General features: G+C 40.2%; 1 long non-coding RNA gene across 1 annotated transcript in view; it reads right to left on the bottom strand.

Moving 5' to 3' along the window:
* LOC128929434 (uncharacterized) overlaps nucleotides 1-5,779 on the bottom strand; it is a 30,323-nt gene extending 24,544 nt beyond the window's left edge. Inside the window, exon 1 of the long non-coding RNA XR_008475952.2 lies at nucleotides 5,611-5,779. This is a non-coding gene — a long non-coding RNA (uncharacterized LOC128929434). The remainder of the gene's footprint in view (nucleotides 1-5,610) is intronic.
* Between the last annotated feature and the right edge of the window lie 8,462 nt (nucleotides 5,780-14,241).

The raw sequence follows: 14,241 nt of genomic DNA, 5'->3' as shown, positions 1-14,241 counted from the left end.
GCAGCTGCACCACCCCATCTTTCCTGTGCAGAGATCTGAATACAGGAGAGCCCTTTCCACTCCACACCCAGGCAGATCTTTAGGTATCAGGAACACCCATGCTCCTGGATTATGAGATTAGATTATACCCCCAACCCCCAACTTATACAGAGAATTTGGGGCTGAGGAGTCTTCCAAGGCATGGTGGGAAACTCCTAGGCACACCTCTTGGCAGTTGGTGGCTGCCCACTGGATTCCCCCAGTGCTGGTGCTTGTGCTTGTGCCTGCCATTGGGGGACTTATGGGCAGGCCGGCCTGGTCTTGTCCCACCCATGGTAGCCCCTTCTTCACTGAGCTGAGCAGGGAGGTCAGATCACTGTGCACTACACAGATCAAACCATTGCCTGAGGCAACAGAGAGCTTTGCCCAGCAAATAAGTTTCACATTGGCCACGGTCAACCCTTACCCGTAAGTGCCATCTACAGGTTTGCAGGTCAAACTGCTTAGCCCAATATAAAACCTGCCAACAGAAGTTCATAGGGCTATAGAAAGAAAGTCAAGAGACCCTACCCAACATTTTCTATGGTTACATTCCCTGGGGATGAGGGAAAAAGGAAAGAAGAAAAATAATATTATAAAGAAAAAAAGAAAAAAATCTAAACTGTACAAAAATAATTATAACAATTAAAAGTACCAGTGTCTCCAGATGAGAAGGAACCTGTGTAAGAGTTCTTGCACCACAAAAAATCTGAGTGTAGTGATACCACAAAAAATTACACTAGCTCTACAGCACTGGTTCCTAACCAAAATGGAAACTCAGAAATGGCATATGAAGAATTCAAAGCATGAATTGCAAGGAAGCTTAATGAGATCCAAGACAAGGTTGAAAATCAATGCAAAGAAACTTCTAAAGCAATCCAAGAAATGAAGGAAGAGATAAATATCTTAAAAAGAAATGAATCAGAGCCTCTCGAACTGAAAAACTCACCTAAGAAATTTCAAAATACAATTGAAAGCTTTACCAAACCACACAATTATATAAATATTCAACAGCTTGGTCCTTGCTCTTTTTGATAAAGAACAAAATTAAGGCAGAAATCACAAAATTCTTTGAAGTAATGAAAACAGAGACACAAAATATCAAAATCTGTGAGATGCAGCAAAAGCAGTGTAAAAGGAAAGTTTATAGCACTAAATGCCTTCCTCAGAAAGAAGGATCTCAAATTCATGATCTGATATCACATCTAAAGAAACTGGAAAAAGAACAGACTAGCCCCAAGTTAGAAGAAAATAAGTAACTAAAATCAGAGCAGAAGTAAATGAAATTGAGACCCCAAAATTTATACAAAGAGTCAATGGAACCAAAAGTTGGTTCTCTGAAAGGGTAAGATTGATAGTATGCTAGCTAGATTAATAAAGAAAAAAAGAGAGAAGATCCAAAGAAGCACCATCAGAAATGACAAAGGTGACATTACAACCAATCCCATAGAAATACAAAAGATCCTTACAGACTATTATAAAAACCTCTATGCACACAAACTAGAAAATCTAGAGGAAATGGATATGGATACATTCCTGGAAACACACAACCTCCCAAGACGAAATCAGGAAGAAATTGAAACTCCGAATAGATCAATATTGAGTTCTGAAATTGAACTAGCATTAAAAACCTATCAATTAAAAAACCTTGTGGATATAATGAATTCACAGCCAAATTTACCAGAAGTGCAAAGAAGAGATGGTACCAGTGCTACTGAAATAATTCCAAAAAATTGAGGAGAAGGAACTCCTCCCTAACTCAGGCTATGCAGACAGTATCACCCTGATACTAAAATCCAGCAAAGACACTATGAAAAAAAGAAAACTACAAACCAATATTTCTGATGAACATAGACCAAAACAATCCTCAACAAAATACTGGCAAACCACCAGCACATCAAAAAGTTAATTCACCATGATTAAATAGGCTTCATTCCTAGTAAGCAAGCTTGGTTCAACATAAGAAAATCAATAAATGTGATTTACTCCATAAATAGAATTAAAAACAAACCCATATATCATCTCTAGATGCAGAAAAAGCTTTTGATAAAATCCAACATCCCTTCCTGACAAGCCTCAACAAACCAGACATTATAGAAATATACCCCAAAATTATAAGAGGTGTCTGTGAATAACCCACGTTCAACATCATATTGAATGGGCAAAAGCTGGAAGCATTTCTTTTAAGAACTGCAACAAGACAAGGATGCCCACTCTTACTACTACTACTCAACATAGTGCTAGAAATCCTAGCCAGAGAAGTCAGGCAATAGAAAGAAAAGGCATCCAAACAGGAAAGGAAGGAGTTAAATCACCTGTTGTCACCAATGATAAAAGTCTATACCTAGAAAACCAAAAAGACCCCTGAAAGTGATCAACGATTTCAGTCATGTTTCAGGATATAAAATCAGCGGCATTTCTAGACACCAATAACATTCAAGCTAAGAGCCAAGTCAAAAACAATCCCATTCACAACAGCCACAAAAGATAAAATATCTAGGAATACATCTAACCAAAGAGGTAAAAGATCTCCACAAGTATGATTCCAAAACCCTGCTGAAAGGAATCATAGATGGCACAAGCAAATGGAAAAACATGACATGCTGATGGATTGGAAGAAACAATATTAAGATGGCCATACTGCCCAAAGCAATCTACAAATTCAGTGTTTTTCCTATCAAAATATCAATGCTATTTTTCTGGATTGGAAGAAACAATATTAAGATGGCCATACTGCCCAAAGCAATCTACAAATTCAGTGTTTTTCCTATCAAAATATCAATGCTATTTTTCAAAGAATTAGAAAAAGAAAACTATTCTAAAATTCACGTGGAACCAAAAAAAGAGCCTGAGTAGTCAAAGCAATCCTACGCAAAAAGAACACCACCAGATGCATCACATTACTTGACTTCAAACTATACCTAATGGCTGCAGTAACCAAAACAGCATGGTATGGGCACAAAAACAGACACACAGACCAATGGAACAGAATAGAGAACCAAGAAACAAAGGCACACACCTACAGCCACGTGATATTTGACAGCGTAGACAAAACTAAGCAATGGGGAAAGGACTTCATATTCAATAAATGAGCTGGGATAGCTGACTAGCCATATGCAGAAGAATTAAACTAGACCCCTACCTTTTACCATGTGCAAAAATTAACTGAAGATGGATGAATGACTCAAATGTATGACCTAAAACTATAAGAATCCTAGAAGAAAACACTCTTTCAGACACTGGCCTTGGGAAATTTATGACTGAGTCCTTAAAAGCAATTGCAACAAAACAAAAAATTGACAAATGGGATCTAATTAAAGAGCCTCCACATAGCAAAAAAGTCAACAGAATACATGCAACCTATAGAATAGGAGAAAATGTTTACAAACTATGCATTCAACAAAGGTCTACCATCTAGAATCTATAAGAAACTCCATCAATTCAACAAGCAAAAACCAAATAACTCTCATTAAAAAGTGGACAAAAGACATGAGCAGACATTTCTCAAAAGAGGACACGCAAGCGGCCAATCAACATATAATAAAATTTTCAACATCACTGATCATCAGAGAAATGCAAATTGAAACCACAATAAGATACCAAGTCATACCAGTCAAAATGACAATTATTAAAAAGGCTGGGCGTGGTGGCTGGCTGGGCATGGTGGCTTATGCCTGTAATCCCAACACTGTGGGAGGCCTGGACATAAAGATGGCAATAATAGATAACGGGGCTCCTAGAGGAGGAAGAGAGGAGGGCAAGGGTTAAAAAACTAATGATTAGGTCCTGTGCTTACCACCTGCGTGATGAGATCAATTTTAGCATCATGCAGTATACCTGTGTAACATCTGCTCATGTGTCCCTTGAATATAAAAGTTGAAATTACATTTTAAAAAAGAAAATATCACTAGAATCTTACACTAATTTATCATCTGTGAAATAGTGATAATTTCCCAGAGCAAGTGTTAATCCCATTTAAAGGTCATTAGAAAACTGCTTAAATATATTATCAGTAAAAGTCTAATTTCTTTTCTGAAGAAAGTTATAATTACATCACACAGACCATATTTGGGACAATTTTTTTCTTTCTTTCTTTTTTTTTTTTTTTGTTAGCGATAGTGTCTCTGTCACCCAGGCTAGAGTGCAGTGATGAAATTATAACTCACTGCAGCCTCAAACTCCTAGGCAGAAGTGGTCCTCCTGCCTCAGCCTCCCAAGTAGCTAGGACTACAGGCCAGCAACAGCACCACCTGGCTAATCCTTTTATTTTTTTTTGTAGAGATGAGGTTCTCATTATGTTTGTATTTTTTTTTTTGTAGAGACGGGGTTCTCATTATGACTGCCCAGGTCAGTCTTGAACTTCTGGCCTCAAGTGATCTTTCCACCTTGGCCACCTGTAGTGCTAGGATCACAGGTGTGAGCCACCAAGCCTAGCCAGGTATAAATTGTTCCATTACAGTCTCACAGAGATGTTAAGAATAAGTGAGATGCTACTTATAAGATGCCTTAGTCCAGTGGCTAGCCCATAGAAAGTGCTTGATGAACGTTCATTGTTGTTCTAGGAGGACCTTCCTTCTACTTCGTTTCCCTCGCAATGTGGAAGTCCTATCGGTCAGAACGTCAGGTGTATATAACCAAGCTATGTATATGATATAGCCAAGCTCTCATTTTCTAACCTTGACTCTGGTGATAGAATCTCCAGTGGGCTCTGATTGGTCTGATTAGAAGCCTTGCCTAAGAATGTGATGCTGGCTCACCAAATTATTTGTTGGTTGCTACAGAAAGAGACAAGGATAGAGGATCCTTTGCTAAGCAGGCTCCCCTTAATATGAGTTTTGACATTTTTGAATAGTAAAGGTGAATCTAAAAGCTACTTTGAGACGATAGAAGGTTTAGCATAGTAAAGGAATAAGAAGTTGAGGGTTGAAGATCGGTAGCTAGAAAATGGAAGAGAAGACGTTGGAGAAGTAAGAGTGGAGAGGAGATGGTGGGAAGCTGAGGCCCAAGAGTTTATGTGGCTGAAAGAAACATTCTATGCTGGGCAGTGGCTACTTTCTGCTTCATACAATGATGTCAAATATTACAGTTGCCTTCAGTCAAGGTAACTGACTAGCCATATACAGAAGAATTAAACTGGACCCCTACCTTTCACCATTTACAAAAATGGTGACATTTACAAGATGGATTCATGACTCAAATGTTTGTGGTCTGAAAACATTAGATGAAAATTTCCAGAAATAAACAGTTTATGTTTTAAATCAGTGATCCTCAACCTTTTTGGCACCAGGAACAGGTTTTGTGGAAGACAGTTTTTGCATGAACCAGGGTTGGGGATGGTTTTGGGATGATTCAAGCACATTACACTTATTTTGTACTTTATTTCTATTATTATTATGTTGCAATATATACTGAAATAATTATACAACTCACCATAATGTAAAATTAGGGTAGCCCTGAGCTTGTTTTCCTGCAACTAGATGGTCCCATCTGGGGGTGATGGGAGGCAGTGACAGATCACCAGACATTAGATGCTCATAAGGAGCACCCAACCTGGATCCCTGGTCCACACAGCTCAAAATAGGGTTCACATACCTATGAGACTCTAATGCCGCTGCTGATCTGACAGGAGACAGAGCTCAGGAGGTCATGTGCATGATGGGGAGCAGCTGTAAATACAGATGAAGATTCGTTCACTCACCCTCTGCTCACCTCCTGCTGTGCAGCCTGGTTCCTAACAGGGTTGGAGAACCCTGTTTTAAACAGTGCACCATTCTAAGGATCACAATGAAATCTCTCAGTCCCACTCCATGCCACCCAGGACATGAATCCTCCCTTTGTCCAGCATCTCTACACTGTTTATACTACCATCCTCTTAGAAGCCCCATTTCAATGATCAGATTGATTGTCCTAGTGTCATAGTGCTTGTGTTCAAGTCATCTTTATATGTCTTCATAATGGCCCCAAAGCACAAGAGTAGGGATGCTGGTGTTTGTTATAATTGTTCTATTTTATTATTAGTTATTACTATTAATCTCTTTTTGTGCCTAGTTTGTAAATTAAACTTTACCATATATATGTATGTATAGGAAAAACATACTGTACACAGGGTTCTCTGCACTACCCATGCTTTCGGGCATCCACTGGGGATCTAGGAACATATCTTCTGTGGATGGGGGAGCTACTGTACAATTTTTACCAGTTCTGTGTTTTTCTTGGGCAACAATCCTTTTTGCTACTCTAAAAAGGAAGCAAAAGGTTGCCTCATTCACCCCAAATTATTACTGCAGGAGGCTGTGGAGTGTAGCTTCTGGAGTTAGTTAACCTGGCTGTGTTTGGCTTTGGAAAGGTCAAGTTGTAGTATGACAAACTCGTGTTTTTTTTATTTGAGATGGAGACAAACACTTTCTAATGGAAATTACTAAGGAACATGTTGAAGACAGGTCTCGTGTGGGAGTCGGTGTTGTGGGCTTTGGTACATATCCCCTTTGATACTAATCTTGAATGAACCACAGTTCTCCAGGACCCAATGTGGGAGGGGTATATCTATTTATTTTAATAAAAGTATTCTTTTAAAAATAAAATTGAGCAATGAAGAAATGATTAAATAATATTGTAAAAGTAGCTAATCTTCCCAATATCTCAGGGGAAGTGGATGAGTATCCCTCAAATGTTTTCTATGCCTATGCAAACACATTTCTGTCATACATAATTCATGGATACTTTTATGCATAAATGAAAATATTTGCATTCTTTTACAATGCATTTTTTGACATTTTACTGACACAAATGCAGCATATTATCAGCACACAACCTGAAATTTATTTTCCCTTTCTTTTTTTAACCGCTCAACACATTTTTGTTCTTACCTTTCTTGATCAAATCTGAGTGAAAACCACAATTAGACTGATAGACATCAAACTCAAATCAGTGAAAACAAAGGCATGAACTGAGTGTTTGCAGAAGAGGACTTGGTTCCTCTGGAGTGAACTGGGAGTCAGGACTTGAAGGATGATTTGTCATTCCTTGGGAGGCAAAGAAGTAGGGAGGGGAGGGAGCTTTCTAGGAAAGGGGGTCAGCAGGAAGAAAGGCCCAGAGGCAGATTCATGTGGCCCAGAATTTGGAGGTAAAAATTATGAAGGTTCTGTAACCTGCATCATTCTGGCTGGGGTTCACAGCGTTCACCCTCAGGTAATCATTAACATTTATGAGGTGACTTAACAACATCTTCATGTAATGGAAAGTTTGCCTAAGTTTAGCATAACACAGTTACGCTTTCTCTATTTATTCCTAGACTTTGCCTTTAGTTTCTATTATGGTGAAGGGAGTGTGATGGACTTGGAAAATTTCACTAGAGATGCTTTTAATGCTTGCCAATGACTTTGGCTCAAATCTTTCTTAAGAAAGCCCCCAGAGGGAGGTATATAAGAGGTTATAAATGGTAGTAAATTACAATGCCCTTTTTTATTCCAGAACCGTACGGGGCTTTCTAACCACTTTTGTCTGAAACTTCTTCTTACGCAGAAAGCCACCAGAGAGTCTCCGGTGGGCAATATCCTTTAAGAACTGTGTCTGTTCTTCAAAACATGCTCTTACCTGTTTCACTGCCAAATAAATGATTTCTGGCTCTCTTCTGTTCACGGTTAATTCTTATTTCTTTTAAAGTTATTAAGTTTGGGGCTATGCTTTTTGTACAGTTGTATATTTAAGGACAATTATTATAAGGCAAATATAAATTTTGTGAAATTATCAATAGTCAACTATTTTGTTACCTACAAAAAGGACAATTTAATATTGTTCAACCTAATATATTTAACCCTATTGTTTCTTATTTTTTAAATTGGGATTAATCAGCACCTTGTGTTTTTACAAATTTTCTCACCTATAACTTTATGATTAATGTAAATGAATTTTTATAAATGTCAAAGCATCTTCCAAGTCCATCACCTTTCTTCCATTTTAACTGTTATCACACTAGCTCAGGCCCCTTATCGTTTATCTAGACTATTTGCAGTGTCTTTCTACTTGTCTTCCAGACTCCTGAAAATTGTGCCATTGTTTCTTGTTATCAGTTTTATCTTCCAAAAGCATAATTCTTGATGACTTAGCAATTGAAAACCAAATACTGGAGCCTCCCACAAGACAATCCCAGCTCTTTTTCTCCCCACCATCCTCTTCCTTTGCCTATTCTTTACATTTGGAGTTAATTCAGAGTTCGATTTTAGTTATTCACTTGCATTTTGCTACTAAGCTTGTTCTGCGTGTGTAGTAGTTGCTCCTTAGCAATCTTTTCCTCCCTGCAGCCTATAAGCTCTTTGAAGGCAGGGAGAGTCCTCCTCAGACTTTGAAAGGCCCATGGTATCTAACATGGTGGGCATCATATATGACTGCAGGAATTCTAGGGAGACCATTCTTAGGGACTAAGTCATGAAAGCCTCCACCTGGAGTCGTATAATAAGATGGCCGTGTTAAACACAGTGGCACATGCAGAGCAGATTTCCCCTAAGTACTCATGGCATTCAGCTGAATCTCAATTTCGATCCAGCCATGAAAAGTGCTTCTGAAACACTTAAATCTACTACCTTCTCATTCAGAGCTCCACTCTGATCTTAAATGGAAACAGCTAATTATAGGGAACAGTTACTGATTACAATATCTTAATCTAGTTCCAGTGTGTCAAGCGCCTGTGTCTACCACAAAAGTGGGTAACAGATCTTTCTGAGATTCAAGAATGGCACCCAGCCTTTGGCCTTTTGTGACAAAGGGCTTCCCTGTTGCTGTACTGAGTATCTGCTCTGCAGATATTTGATACTGTTCTATGGCTTGAAGACTGCCTGTGATGAGAATGTAAAGCTAAGAATTTCAGCAGAGACATGTTTCACTGGCTTATTTTAATGGCTGGCAGGGCAGATATAAATTAATTGGTTATATTTTTTGACTAATCTGCTCATTTTTTCCCAAATAAAGAATAAAGGCTGTAAAATGATCCCTTGGAGTGTGCGACTTGGAATTTTTTTTCTGTAGGTGTTAGCTGTTTCTTCTAATTTGTCTTCATTGAATCTCTATTTCCTTTCATTGTGATGTTTCATGTAAAACTGGGAAACAAAATCTGGCAAGCAGTTGTTGGCTTTGAGAGGGTGGTGGGTCTTACATCACATGGCCAGCCCCACACGGAGCCTGTGGAGTTGTCATCAAGAGAAAAACATGAGCCTGAACTTAGGGAAGATTAACAAATAATGGAGTTTGATTGGCTTTTGAAGATGCTTCCTATGTGTGAAGAAGAGTGCTAAACAAGGCAGTGGCTAAGGTTTACTGAGCAAATGAGAAAACTAACTGCCATTGATCAAACCATGCAGTGCAAAGGAAAATGTCTCCCATTGCTATGAGCAGTCAAACTAAGAACCGTCCACAGTGAGCTGCCCAAGGATTTGCTGAAGAGGGAAGTACTGCGGGGAGTGGGCAGAGAAGGGGATGAAACCAACAAGCATGGTTTTAGGAATGCATATTAACTGTCAAGTTTCCTGTGGGAAAAAATAAGCAAATATTTAAAACATTAGGAAGAAAATGCCATGAGGAATTTCAGTGCCTCTTAAATGCAGCATGTTTTGGCATAAGTACAAGAAGAGGGCTGGAGTTATTACTGTTCTCAGACAGGCAAATATTGCCCAAATGATAAACTCAGGCAGAGGGTTCCATCCAAACTGTTTAGTTGGGAGAATGACAGAGTGATTCTGTTGATACATACCTTTAAAAACCTTAAGAACAATTTTAGGTAACTTATATTCAAATTTGGAGTGAGAATCTAGATAAATTAAGAAGGAGAGAAGCTAAAGATACAGATTTTATTTTCTCTGCCTGTAGTGTGGGAAAGGGCAACAAATCCACAGGAGAGCAGCAAGGACATGATGCATATTTGAATGGCTCTGAAGGCTGCTCTGTGGAACCAGCTGAGCTGGAAGAACCCTGAGTGCAGAGGCTTAGGAAATTCTCAATTTAGTCTTGTTGATTTCTGGACTGTGTCTCAGGCCTGGGAAACCCTAGCTCCATTCCACACTGTGGAAACTCATTGGCTCCCAGGTGAAAGCAAGGGAAGTGGAGAAGAAACCAATCCACTCCAGGGAAGAGGCTGTAGGACCCCAATATGGAATCAGCTCCCTAGAGAGCTGTGGGAGCCGGATATCCTCAGTCCCACTGAAAGTATCCCCAAGAGCATCCATGGAAGTTTTTCCAGCTCTTCCATAATTTCCCCTCCACTCCTGTTCAGTATATCAGGTGGGGTTCTAGAGTGCAGCGTAGGTCATATAGCTCCCTTCCCATCTCCTGAGAGATGGAATTTGATTTTGTTTTATCAGACACTGAAGATGCTTGTCATTACTTAGGAGGAGACTGGGGTTTGTGTAGATCTTTATGCCCTAGCCTCAGTCTCTGGACAATGCTTCATAAAAGTGATTTTGCCAATGATTCAATCTCATTGGCCAAGCCAATTAAGTCTTCGAGAAGACTTTTTTCATGGTTTTCAATGCATTCACAGTATGTTTCAAACTCAAGCCCTCTCCCCAAGCAGGGGCTTAGCACTGTTGGATGGGCATTGGCAGGCGTGAAGGCGCACTTTCATCTGTCACCACCCAAAGACTCTGATCAGAATTTCCGAAACATGGGTCCTTCCTTCTGATTGGAAAATGCCTAACGAAGTAAAGGGAGTGTGAAGGATAGTTCTCTGGCTGGCAGAGGTCTCTGACCAGGATAAGGAAACTTCTCTATGAGTTTAGCCAGCCCATATTCAAATGGTCAGCTTCGGCCAGCTTCTGGGTTCCATGTCCTTGTTTTCTTGGTGGATGAAGGTGTGACTTCCACTTGGGCAACTGTGTTATAACAAAGATGAACTCAAGGGGTTTAGGGTAGGAGAATGAATTTTTACTCTAACTGTGCTAACAATTTCAAAGTCCCAGAAAGCTGAGTTTTTAATATTTTCCTCCCCAATGTGAGGATCAAATCGCCAGTTACTTTTCTAGTGCAACAATGATGTTTCCTGTTGTAATGCGAAATGCTAAAGTAGGAATGAACTCATTTACCTACCATGAGAGTTGGCAGAAATTTCCCATATTCCCAATCTAGCACCCTCTGGGGTCCTTTGTTTTTCTCCATAGAACTTATCACGTCTGATGTACTACATTTTACTTCTTTTAAACAAAAATTTTGCCTCTATTCCTCTCTCTATTACACACACATGTGAGAATATAATTTCATGACGGCAGCAATTTATTTTTGTCTTTTTTGTTTACTATTGTATCTCTTAAACCTAACATTCCTCGGCACAGAATAGGTACCTAATAAATATTTTTTGAATGAATGAATGCCTCAGAAGATGGTGTTTTCTCAGGTGAATATTTGACCTTCTTTCCCAGTCCACCCACCTGGAAGAAAATCTCTTGAATTGCTTTGAAGTCTCATTCCTTTTACAGCAAAGGCTGAGAAAGACCTGACAAATAGTATGGCCACTTCTGAGGATTTAGAACCACTGTGAAATAGAAACAGAGTCTTAAAACCCCCAGGGCAGAATGAAACAGTTTTTGTGGCACAAAGAAATCCCAGAAAACTTTAAACCAGATTCTCTGGCTTTGGCAAGGCAGGAGGGCAGACAGAAGTCAACATTCTCCTATCTTGCTAACCGCTAGAAGACTTGCTTTTCAATGGTTAAACAGAAAGCAGTTCCTGAAAAGCAATGTCTGGAAGAGTTCTCCACCGACCTTAACAGACCACCTTATGTTGTGGCCAAAAACTCCCCTGCCTGCATTTTGGCTTTGCTGTGACAGCTGACCAGCCTTACAAAACATTGCTTAATGAATGACTGCCCACCACAGACTGGTGCTGGCCGGTCCACCCAGACTGCACACAAGATGCATTTTTGCCCTGAGTTTCAGCTTTTGACATAAAGAGACAAATGTCACTTCATTTTAATGTTAAATATTTACCCCAAGTGAACATGGGATGTATATAACACATATGTTTATTCACTAGCAGGCATTTAGTTTCTATCATAAAAATCTCCTATAACCCACTGAATATGTAGCTATAGTCAACCTGTCAGGCATAAACCCCAGCCTCCCCTTATTTTTCTCTAAGTGAGTGTTTTTGTTTTAGGCTGGAGGCTTCGTTTCCCAACCTGCAGGTTGTAATCCTTTATAGGAAATAAAACTCTCCTTTTCTTCCTCCTCAAATTCCATGGTCCTTTGTTAACACTACTGAGAAATCTTCTGGGCAATGCTAGGCTCAGTCCTTGTTTACCAAATGTTATGGGAAACATAATCAGAGAACAGAGACAGATGAAAAATTTCATTTTCTCCATGCACAGTTGACAATTGCCACTTTCCCTTTCTTCCTCAAACAATTCACATTAAAATTTTCAAGTGAGCTGAAGGAGGATGATAAACATAAAATCCCAAACAAAGCCAGTTGGGGAAAAATGCTATAACATTCTGTGGTTTATTTCACATCTCTTTAAAGGGAAGTTCCTGTCTAAATGCCTATATCCTCCACATTCAGGAGCATTCAAGCCTTTACTCAACGAACATTCACTCTGCCCCTATTCTGTGCCAAGTCTGTGCCACGCACCAGGGATTGAGCTGTGAATAAGACAGATATAGTTATTGCCTTTTCTAAGTTTGGACCTAGTGGTAGATATTGACTCACGGTCATCTGAAACCTACTCATGATGTTACTGTACATCCATGCCATCTGTAAGAAGTGACCTGAATTTGTGAGCTGGTAAACTCTTACTTGTAAAGTGCCAGATAGTAGATAAATCTTCTGTGTACCGCAGACCACACAATCTCTGTCTATTCAACTCTGCCTTTGTAGCAGGAAAGCTGTCATAGACCGTGTTTGTGAATGACCGTGGTTTGTTCCAATAAAACTTTACTTCTAAAAACAGACAGAAGATGAATGTGGCACTTAGATGCTATTTGCCGGCTGTCATTTTAACTGCTTTGTTGTTTAATGTTTGGATGCTAGAGGTGTGGCTCGGATACAATTTTTGTTTAGGTCTCGAATTTTCCTATGGTTTGTAGACAATGATGTATGAAAGTGCACGTTGTTCATCTACCAGACCTCAGCAAGCCCTTCTGCCGGGAGGAAGGATACAGGTTATACTGACATTGCCTCTGGGATCGTAACTGCCAAATCTGCGTGGTTGTTCCTTTGTCCCAGTACAGGTGGTTTTCTTTTTACCTCCAGATATTTTCTACATACTCTTTATCACGATACTGAGGGCACAGAATGGCCCACTGACCCCCAGCCATGGGCTAGCTTAGTACTCTCAGCTCACAGTTCTTACAAAGTGGAGACAAGGCTGCCATTTTGTCGTGATGTTTGTTCTGATGCTTTGGACCTATTTGTTACCTTCTCTCACTGGAATGGGCCTCAGTCTGTTAATAGTCCAGCTGATCCTGCTGCCAGATATTGTTCATTTCTCTTTCCAGGTCCACTTTTCCCCTTTTCCTCATTGCTCTCTGCCCCTGAAGCCTGACTTGTATGAACTATAGCAAAGGAATCTCAACCCCCTTTGCTTTTTGGGTGGGGGGGTCCAGCCAAGGAGGACTCCTATCAAGGGATCTGAAAGAGAAAGGAGAATGAGGATGGGTGCTTCCTCCCCTGATTCTCTGCCTGTAAGCTCACCTGGGGCTGACTGCATCCCTGATTGAAGGCTGTGGCTCCTCTCAAAGCAACCAGCTGGCCTGAGCTGCCTTCTATATGCCACGGCCTCTTGTTCTCTTTGTTCCCCGAGTCCTGGGAATGGGGACAGCAGAAGGGTTTCTGTACTGTCCTCATGCTTCCCCTACACCTCATGTCACTCTTGTAGCTTTATTGCCTTATAAATAAGCCCTTCCTGGTTTATTCTACTTGGATTGTGCCGTCTGTTCCTGTGAGGATCCTGACAGATTTGGGCCCTTGGCTACACTATTACTGTGTCCTCTGGCAGAGGACAGAAAGGTTGTGGAGAGACTTCTAGAAGCTTCTTCCCAAAACTCCCTCCAATACAACATCTGTTAACTGTTAAGCCACCCAAATGTTGAATCCCTCTGAATGCAGTGCTCTCCCAGCAAGAGAAGTTAAGCATGAGCCTCGAGCCTCAAAACTGGGTGTCAGGTAGGTCTGGAGGGCTTGGCTCACAATAGCAGTTTACAGGGTGTGTGTGACCAAACCAAACAGACCCCAAAGCTCTTACTC

Source organism: Callithrix jacchus, chromosome 1 (genome assembly GCF_049354715.1).
Source record: "Callithrix jacchus isolate 240 chromosome 1, calJac240_pri, whole genome shotgun sequence".
Classification (NCBI taxonomy): Eukaryota; Metazoa; Chordata; class Mammalia; order Primates; family Cebidae; genus Callithrix; species Callithrix jacchus.
The sequence above is the reverse complement of the archived record's forward strand: the minus strand, read 5'-3'. Positions and strand labels throughout refer to the sequence as shown.